The sequence below is a fragment of the Tenrec ecaudatus genome, chromosome 15 (genome assembly GCF_050624435.1).
Source record: "Tenrec ecaudatus isolate mTenEca1 chromosome 15, mTenEca1.hap1, whole genome shotgun sequence".
In the NCBI taxonomy this organism is placed as follows: domain Eukaryota; kingdom Metazoa; phylum Chordata; class Mammalia; order Afrosoricida; family Tenrecidae; genus Tenrec; species Tenrec ecaudatus.
In genome coordinates this window covers 37,059,410-37,069,821 of record NC_134544.1, presented here as the reverse complement: position 1 = coordinate 37,069,821, position 10,412 = coordinate 37,059,410, and positions in this window count along the sequence as shown.

Here is a 10,412-nt window from a genome sequence, read left to right as displayed (position 1 = left end):
ATCTTCCACACTTAGGTTAAAGCTTTGCAGTGCAATGAGCGCAGCCCTGGGGGAGTAGTGCTCATACATCGGGCTGACATAAGCAAGCTCGAAACTCCCCTTGCTCAGGGGGAGAAATGGAGTTCTCTAGCCCAGGCAACAGCTGCAGTCTTAGAAACTCAGAGAACAGTTATACCTTGTCCTCGAGGGTCGCCGTGAATCAGCACAAACTCTGCGCCAGTGAGTTTGTCTGTTGGTTTGGTTGAGCACTCATCTGCTCCCACAAGGCTGGTGCTTTCACATCATGCAGCCGCTTCACAGGAGACAGACTTAGTGGCCTGCTCCCATAAAGATTATAGCCTAGCAACCCAGATGAAACAGGTCTCCTCCATCACACAACGTCACTTTGCATGGAGACAGACATTGTATCTAACAACAGCAGCCTTGGTCCCCTCATTTATAATACATACATGATAGCATCTGTTGACTGGGGCGGTCTTAAACATAATATATGGTAATATTCATAATGTGTTCAATAGAAAAATGTGAGGATTATCGCTATCACCACCATCATGACGGCCATCATTATCATCTATGGAGATGAAAAGGCATCTTTCTTATTAGGACTTTGAAACAAAGCAAGAGAGCTTTTCTGTCCATTTGGGGTCTACGGAGAATTTTTATAATAATAATCTCAGGATGAAAGAACAAAAAATAAATGTGGTGAATCAAGGCCAAAGTGAACATGTGCATTGGAGGTCCTCTGAACACCCAGCAAACTGAGAAATGAACCAGAGTCTGGACTGAAGTAGATGATGGCGGCTTTCAGAAAACATGTCCAGTACAATGTAACTTTCCAATAGTGTTTAATTTAATTTCTCTCCAAATAGAGGAATTTTCCCCTTAAAATGTGAAATAGCAAAATGTTTCTATCTTTGTTCTTTTCTTCCTGAAGCACTGTCAGCAATTTGAAAACAATTTTAAGCTGCCTCCATAGGGTTGTGGTAAAGCTGTAGGCATCTGAATATATATTCTTGTTCAAATTTACTAAACCTGAATGGAAACTCAAGCACTTACTCAATGTAAGAACACATTGTTCTGTTAAATTGGCATTCCAGATGCACACCTTCCCAACACGATTGCTGAAGAAAGATGTGTTCATAAGCAAATGTGGTGAAGAAAGCTGATGTTGCCTGGCTATCAAAAGATATAGCGTCTGGGGTCTTAAAGGTTTGAAGATAAACAAGAGGCCATCTAACTGAGAAGCAACAAAGCCCACATGGAAGAAGCACACCAGTCTGTCTGACTACGAGGTGTAGAAGGAACCAGTTATCAGACATCAAAGAATTAAAAATCATATCAGTGGGTGCCCAAATTCCTGATACAATCACTGAAGACAAATACATGCATAAGCAAATGTGGTGAAGAAAGCTGATGGTGCCTAGCTATCAAAAGATATAGCATCTGGGTTCTTGAAGATAAACAAGTGGCCATCTAGTTCAGAAGCAACAAAGCTCACACGGAAGAAGCACAGCAGCCTGTGTGACCACGAGCTGTCGAAGGGATCAGGTATCAACCATCAAAGAACAAAAAATCATATCATTGTAAATGTGGGTGAGTGCAGAGTGGAGACTCAAAGCCCATCGGTAGCCAACTGGACACGCCCTTACTGAAGGGCTGTGGGGAAGAGATGAGCCAGTCAGGGTGCAGAGTAGCAATGATGAAACATATAACTTTCCTCTAGTTCTTAAATGCTCCCTCCCCCACTATCATGATCTCAATTCTACCTTACAAATCTGGCCAGACCAGAGGATGTACAGATAGCAACTGGAAACACAGGGAATCCAGGACAGATGACTCCTTCAGGGCCAGTGATGAGAGTTGCGATGCCTGGAGGGTGGAGAGAATGTGGGGTAGAAAAGGGGAACTGATTACAAGAATCTACGTATTGCCTCCTCACTGGGGGATGGACAGCAGAGAAGAGGGTTTGGGGAGATGTCAAAATAATAATAATTTGACAAAATAATAATAATTTATGAATTATGAAGGGTTCATGAGGGAGGGGGAGTAAGGAGGGAGTGGGAAATGAGCAGCTGATATTAAGGGCTGAAGTAAAAGGCAAATGTTTTGAGAATGATGATAGCAACAAATGTACATATGTGCTTGACACAATGGATGCATGTATGGATTGTGATAAGAATTATATGAGCCCTCAATAAAATTACTTACAAAACATGAGTGGAAAAAGATGTTACTAAAACAGAAAACGACAACAGCAAAAACATCCAGAAACCAGTGCCCTGCGACTGGAGGTCAGATTTTTCCAAGAGTTCACAGTAGGCAAATCTCTACTATGAAGCACAGCCTGAATTCACTTCCCTAGAGAGTAGCTCTTAGAACCTCATTGCGCTCAGAACAGGTGTTCCTGCAAGTACTGCCAACTGTATCCTTCTAGGAGGGAGACAGCCCTAGCAATTATTCTGAGACCTTTAAAAATAAAGCATTCATTTGTGAGCTGTATGAAAAGTAGTAGGTAGAGTGGATGCAAAGAATAGCAACTTTCATAAATCTGCAGAATATGTGTATAAGTATCCCCATCTCCTTTGTTATTTCCTATGAAGCTTGCATTGTTTCATTTTTTAAAGGCAATCTTCCTTTAGCTCCTTATTGATGGATTTAAAACATAGACTAAGTAAACATCGTATGCAGGCATGTAGAGGCATGCCTCTACAATGACAGAATTGTCTAATCCAGGTTTTCGTTCCCTAGCGTTACCAGAACAGAAACATCACAGGTGTATGTTTTAAAGAAACAGAACTTCATTTTCAGGACAAGGAACTACAAGGGGTAATTCAGCATGTGGCTTTGTGCAGCGGTCCATTCTTCCTTATTTCAACTTCTAGTGTTGTTAGTTGTCAACATGACACCACATGTGCTGTGCAGAACTACTCTCCATAAGGTCCCCAAGACGGAGGCCTTTCAAAAGAAGACTGCTAGGCCTGTCCTTTGAGGGACTCTGGCCGAGTTCAAACTACCCTTCTGTGGTTAGCAATCAATAGCTCATTGCTTGTGTAATCCAGGGGCTAGTATTCCTTGAACTGAATGGACCTGTCGATTTATCAACTTTAGTCCTTCACTGATAGCATCTCAAGAATTATCTGTGTTGTAATATGTATCAAAATCCACTGTTCCTTTTGGTAATGTTTGTTTGTATGTGTCTTAGTTTTCTAGTGCTGTTTTCATGTAAATACCATAGATACTCCTGTATAAGCCGAGTTTTTCAGCACATTTTTATATGACATTTTTGTGGTAAAATTAGGTGCCTCGGCTGATATTCGGGTTGCTAATACTCCAGTATATACAGTACTACACATGATGTGCTTTAGTTAAGGGAAAGTTGTGTTCTCAATGCTTTGGAAACTAAAGTGCACTGGGGTTAGAATTCCAACATAAATTTGGAAGGGATATAATTTAGTTTATGTTGGTAGATGCAATTGAATCAGTTCCAACCCATATCAATCCTATGGAAAACAGAATGAAGCACTCTCCTTCCTGCACTGTCTTCATGGTTGCTCCTAAGCTTGAGTTAGTTGTTACAGCCACTGTGTCAATCCATCTCCTAGAGAGTCTTCCTCTCTTTCAGTGCCTCTCTATCAAGCATGAGGTCCTTTTGCAGAGAATAGTCTCTCCTGACAGCATGTACAAAATATGTAAGACAAAGATTCACCATACTTGCTTCTAAGGAGCACACTGACTGTGCTTCTTGAAAGAATTTAATTTACAGCACCCAGTAAGTAATGGTTCTCATAAAGCAGACTCTGCCTTTCAATACACACCTCTACAAGTTGTTTCCTTTAAAGACTGAATATCATAAGCCAATCAGAATTTGTTTTTGTTTACTTCCAATTAGATTGCACATAACAATACTGGCCATAATGAAGATGTAGGCTCATTACAGGGGATTTACAGTAATGGGGGATTTGTATTCTAGTTCTGTGTTCTAGTTAGACTTTTGCCTGCATAGATCACGTAATTGTCCTTATAATCAATGTTAACATCTTTAAAATTAATATCAAAACCAAAATGATAGTAGCACCTATTATGTTTACATTGTAGCTTGCTGAAAACAATCAAGTACAACAATATTTGGGAAAGCTTTTTTAAAAGCTCTAAGGTAAAATATACATGCAAATATATATTTTAATCACTGTACTCAATTATTGAATATATTAAACCATATTTAAACTCCCAACCCCCCAAACAAACAAACTCTCAGCCTCATGGTGACCCTCAATTCTATCTCATGTCAACCCTGTCGGGCAATATAGATCTGCCCCTGTGTTTTTCTGATATTGTAATTTTTTATAGGAGCAGAAAGCCTCGTCTTTCTCTAGAGGATCAGCTGGTGGTTTTGAACTGCGGACTTCATGGTTAGCAGCCCAACTTTGTCACCAAGGCTCCTTGTTTAAACTGTGACACTCTTCTATTACAGACACCTACATCGAACCTCTTTTCTATCTCTTGCCTTGATGAAAATCCCCTCACAGACACCAAACCACATCATTTTAAAACACTAAGATGTTATCTCTATAAATTAAATGCTGATTTATTTTTATATTCCTATTTTTTATGTGTTACAGGTATACCTAAGTACTCCAAACTAAACCAAACCAATGGTCTTGGAGTTGCTTATAACTCATAGGGACCCAATAGGACAGAATAGAATCAGGACTTCGCAGTTTCTGAAACTGTAAATCTTTTTATGGGCAGAAGGCCTCCTCTTTCTCCTGCAGAGCAGCTGGTGAGATCAAATTGCAGATCTGTGGTTAGCAGCTCAATAGTTAACTCACTGTACAGCAGGACGTCTTATATGCAAGGCCATAGTAGACTAAAAAGCCAAACCACGCTGCCATTGAGTCAATGCTGGTTTGTAGTACCCCTCATGTGGGTTTCTGGGAATTTAAATGTTTCCTGGAGTAGAAAACCCTGTCTTTCTCTTGAGGAGTAGCCGGTGGGCTTGCACTGCTTACCATGCATATTGCAGCACAATAGTAGAGCAGGCAGATGGCCATGTTAATAAAATCTCAACCACAACTGAACACTTAGAGGGAAGATGTCACTGGGATTAGTAGCTTTGGGTCAGAGCCGCAGGGGGACCACTGAGTGAGTTGCTGTAGCAAAATTCACAGGTTATGTTCTAGATCATACTGTGGTGAGTAGCAACTGGACTCTTAAAAACTTGTGGGTGACCATCAAAAATATAAGCATTTTTCTTTCAGTCATAGTATTCGTCTGGGTACTTTATAAAAACAAATCCACAGAAACTCATGTATAAGAGAGAGTGTTATATTAAGTGCACATCAAGAAAACATCCCCACCCAGTGTTGCGGATAACCCACTAGTCCAACATTAACCCATTTGTCCGACACCAATCCACAAAGTCCTCCTCCATCTCACAAAACACGCCCTATGGTGCCGACTACAGGAGGAAAGCCAAATCAGTGAATGTGTAAGCATCTCAGCCTAGCAGGGGTCTCCACACGGCAGCTCGAGCACCCAGGACTGCATCGGGGTAGGTCTATGCTGCTTCTCTTCAGGGGTGTCTTACAGGATGTGAGCCTTGCTAGCTGAAGCAGGGAACTGGCTAAGGCAGCTGCACCTTTGCAACCATCAAAGGGCAAGATACCTGAGAACTAGAAAGGTGAGGCTCACTGAGCCATTTATCTCTCTGCCTTTCAATTAACTCCACATGTGTTTATTGGCCAGGTTGGCACAATAAACTAACTACCTCAGTCATTGAAGGAAAGAAGAATCAAGAAAATCAATGACTTAAGAAACAATGAATTTGAAGGACAAGTGGAGCACAAAATCCATTGCTTCCACTATTCTGAGACCAGAAGAAATTGACAAAATATTGCTACCAATTGCAACTCCTCCCATCAGGACAACAGAATTGCTGGACTGAATGAGTGAGAAATGTAGAACAAAAGTCATATTCATAATAAGTATCATTTCCTGGTTGGATAAAGACTGGTGGAACCCCGGAGACACCTTTCAAACCTGGCATAGTGCACATCCCCAGGGCGATCTAGACAGCGAGCAATGACAGTTGAGAGCAATGTGCAATTAACTAAATGAAACAAAAATGATTACTTTTCCCCCAGCATCCCCCACCCCTGGAAAGAAAGGGGAAAAATAATGCTTGGGAGGCAGGAAAAGTCAGGAAAGAAGGTTGAATGGGAAGAGATAGAAAGTGTGTTGTCACATGAAAGGAACTGCAATTAATGTCAATAAGTAAAAGGCGTGTAAATTGTTAAATAGTAAACTAATTTACCCTGTAAACTTTACACTAATAAAAGGGGGCCCAAAAGAAGTGAATTTTTCCTGTGTAACTCAGCCTGTTAGTATGAAGTTTATTTCAAAAAGGAATGTCACATATTATGCCTATAAATAATGATAGAGAATCGTTGATCTTGCATCAACACCATGGATAGAGTAAGCAGTAACCTTAATTGAGTTCAATGAAAGACCAGATTCCTCTAATTGTAGCATACCCCTGGCAGCAGGTTCATGGCAAAGCACAGTGGTGATGAGCTCTCCAGGAGGCTCCCCAATGCTGGTGATAGCCAGGTCCTTTCCAGAAATCAGGCTAATGGTCGTTCCTCACTTGCCAAAAAACCTGGGAAAGCAAAGTGCTCCTGTTTTCAATTCTGAATCTCCCCCATTGAGGGCAAGTTTCTAATGATTCCTATTTTGAAAGGGGCATTGAGAGCTCCGATTTCAGTGAGCCCTGAAGACCATGAAACCTCCTTTTAAAAAAGGATACCATCCTGAACTGAAAGTTCAACAATTGCAAACAGACTCTAGTACAATTGCCAAATGTATTACAATTAATACATCTAATAATAGGCAGAGCCAGGATTTTTTTTCTAAATCAGTTATGTAAAAGGAGCTAATGTCATTTATGCAAATATTATCGTGATAAAATCTAGGGTCTATATGGCTTTTTCTTAATCATCTTATTTTTTATGGGATCATAAAATTTTATTGGGTGAAGATAAATTCTATTTGAAGGAAACTATATATCTACTGAGTCCCACATATTCTTAAAATTCTACTGAAAAGTAGCGTAGCAAAATTGAGAAGCATATACTTACTTTACCTAGTGCGCAACAATAATTCAACTGTAGATAATTTTATCATCAGTAACTATGTCAAAAATATCCATGTATATGGACAAATATTTCTGACACACTAAACATGTGTATGAAAATCTATCCATCTAGTTTAAATTGCATTTTAATGATAATATCCTGAAGAACATTTAGTAAATATATATAATAAATAATGCTAAAATTCTATTGAGGTCCATCAGACTTGGCCATTTCAAGTTCTGGAATATACTTGGGAATCATTTTCTTCATGAAGTGAAACACAAGATGAAAAGAGAGGGACATTAGATACAGAATGAATGGAGTAAAAAGGGGGGTTGCTATTAATCATAAACGTGTTCAATATCTAAAAAGCAAGGAACAGTTACCCATTCACTAATTTCCTCATTGACATCATCTCTCAATAGGCCTTTATTTTTTATAGTCGTCATGGAGTCAGTTCCAATTCATACTGGTCCAGATACAATTTAAGAAAGCATTAGTCTGTCTCAGTTCACTTCAATGGACACTGATATGGCCAAGTTCATGTTTGAGGCCATGTTCTAACTAGGGCATCATCTTCCAGCCCTGTATTAGACAATATGCTGTTGTGACTCAGAGAGTTTACATTGGCTAATTTTGCTAGCAAATTATTCGACTATTGTCCTAGTTAGGGAGTCCTGGTGATGTGATGATGAAGCAGTGTGCTAATTTCAAGGCCAGCTTTTCAAAACCACAAACCACTCTGATGGAGAAAGGATGGGCTTTCCACTCCAGTAAGAATTGCAGTATCATAAAACCCCTGGGCCAGTTCTACCTTGTCCTAAAGGTTCCTATTTCTCAGAATTGATGTGATGGCAGGGAGTTGGTTTTTGGCTTGGACTGTTCTAGTTGATATTAGTCTAGAACCTTTGGGGAAACCCCTCTACCACAATGACTCTGAATGCATTTGAAATTATGGTGGCATAGTTTCCTGATCACAGGAAGATAAAGGCCATCACGGTACAACCAACCGACAGACCAATGCGAGAACACCTTGTCAGAGAAGGCCTATTGCTAGGGAGGTATTTTTATCTAATCACTGGTCAATAACCCTTTCTGAATTTGTCAGTCTTTTGTTACATGACTGCATATCAGATCTACATATCACATTAATATATTCCACTCAGAAAAGTAACTATCCACTGGAAATATTCAATGTTCAATTGTCATTAAAAAAATCAGTTGCTTCATGAGAGTAGAAGATGTTACTCTTAAATCTTTATCTAACACCAGACAGGTTTGGATGTATGAGTAGTTCTTGAGCATTTATCATGTACAAAGCACTGGGTTGGGCACTTTTACCTTTAGTTTTATTGATGCACAAGACAACCTTGAAAAAAAACTTTAATATTTTCTTCATTTTGTAGATAGGAAAATTGAAGTTCAGTTGGTTTAACTGATTATGTGAAAATCAATACCCAGTATATAACTCTCCCAAGAGACTCTGCCTTCATGCATTTCTTGAAGGAAACTGTTTATGACACAGGGTTTATACACCATCACTTTATCAGTCAGAACAAAATAAAATTGGCCAGACCATGTACAATCTAAAAGCGAAGCATCAGGCTTCCTCTTTGCCCCCCTCACACATCTTCCCTGTCTTCTCTGTCTACCTTAGCTACTCCACAGTCATCCTGCTGTGCTCTGGATGTGTTTTCCTATTATTAATTAAATGAAGGTATGTGTTTTCCTATTATTAATTAAATGGAGGTAATAAAATGGAATAGTAACAGCTGCCAATTTTGAGTATCAATCTATGATCAGTTCCAAGCTATAATGTTAAATGAATAACATCTTCTTTTCTATCACACAAAAGTACATGTGTGTAGGTGTATGCTTACATGCATATACATATATTTATAAGGTGAACATACAAGGGAGAATTAAAGTTCAGTCAATTGTTCCACACTTAGCAATTACTGATCAAACTTAATTTAATCTATTGATAAAAATCATGTCAGATAACATCCCGACTTTATCGCAGAGAAAATATTTCAATTTGAATGGCCAGCTCATTTTCATCCATATAAATATATTTATCAGAGATGGGATATTGAATTAACCATAGATCCCTAAACCTAGATCTAACATGGGATGTACCTTAATAGTACATGCTCCTCATTATCATCCATGTCCAATATTCCTTAGAGACCTAGTGTTTCAGTTTTCTGAGAATGTTCCAGTTTCCCAAACTGTAGAATAAACACTCCTCCAACCTTTTCCTGGAGGTAGGATTCTATGTATGAGGACTCTTGGCCCTTGCTTTGATTCCATTTTAAACCCAAACAAAGGAAAGCAAAGCCAAATACAATAGCTGCAACAACAACAACAAACAACCTCCTTAAAGAATTATTTCTACCTTGCAGAACTGGATAGGGCAGAGGTTGTACACTGGTGCATATGGGAGCTGGAGGCACAGGGAATCCAGGGTGGACGATACCTTCAGGACCAGGGGTGTGAGGGGCAATGCTGGGAGAGTGGAGGGTGAGTGGGTTGGAAAGGGGGAACTGATTACAAGGATCCACATTTGACCTCCTCCCTGGGAGATGGATGGCAGAGAAGGAGGGGAAGGGAGACTCCGGATAGGACAAGATATGACAAAATAACAATCTATGAATTATAAAGGGCTCATGAGGGAGGGGGCAGCAGGGAGGGAGGGGGGGAAAAAGAGGACCTGATGCAAAGGGCTTAAGTGGAGAGCAAATGCTTTGAAAATGATTAGGACAAAGAATGTACTTTATACGGATGTACTTTATACAATTGATGTATGTATATGTATGGATTGTGGTAAGAGTTGTATGAGCCCCTACTAAATGTAAAAAAAGAAAAAAAAAGAATTATTGCCATTAATAGAAGATTATTTCATTGTATAAGACCTATTTACTTACAATGTAAGCCTTTGGGGGTGCAAAGACATTTTTCTCTCTTTTTAAATTACTATATATCCAGTGTTTGCAACAATGACTGACACTTAGAAAATACTCAAATAGTTTTGCATTTAATGTAACCAAAATTAAAAGGCTATTTAATGATTTTCAAGAAGGTTCTAAATTAGACAGCTGGCAGTCTAAAGAATAAACAGTGTCTAGTCTTTGGTGTTCCTTACACATCTACTCTGAGTTTTCTGTACCTGACTTCACTGAATAATCACAACTAATGGACACTTAATGTACCTGCCAACTTTTATTTTCATGTCAAGATTTTATATGCTTTCCTTTTGTAACTGTAGAAGAGCGTATT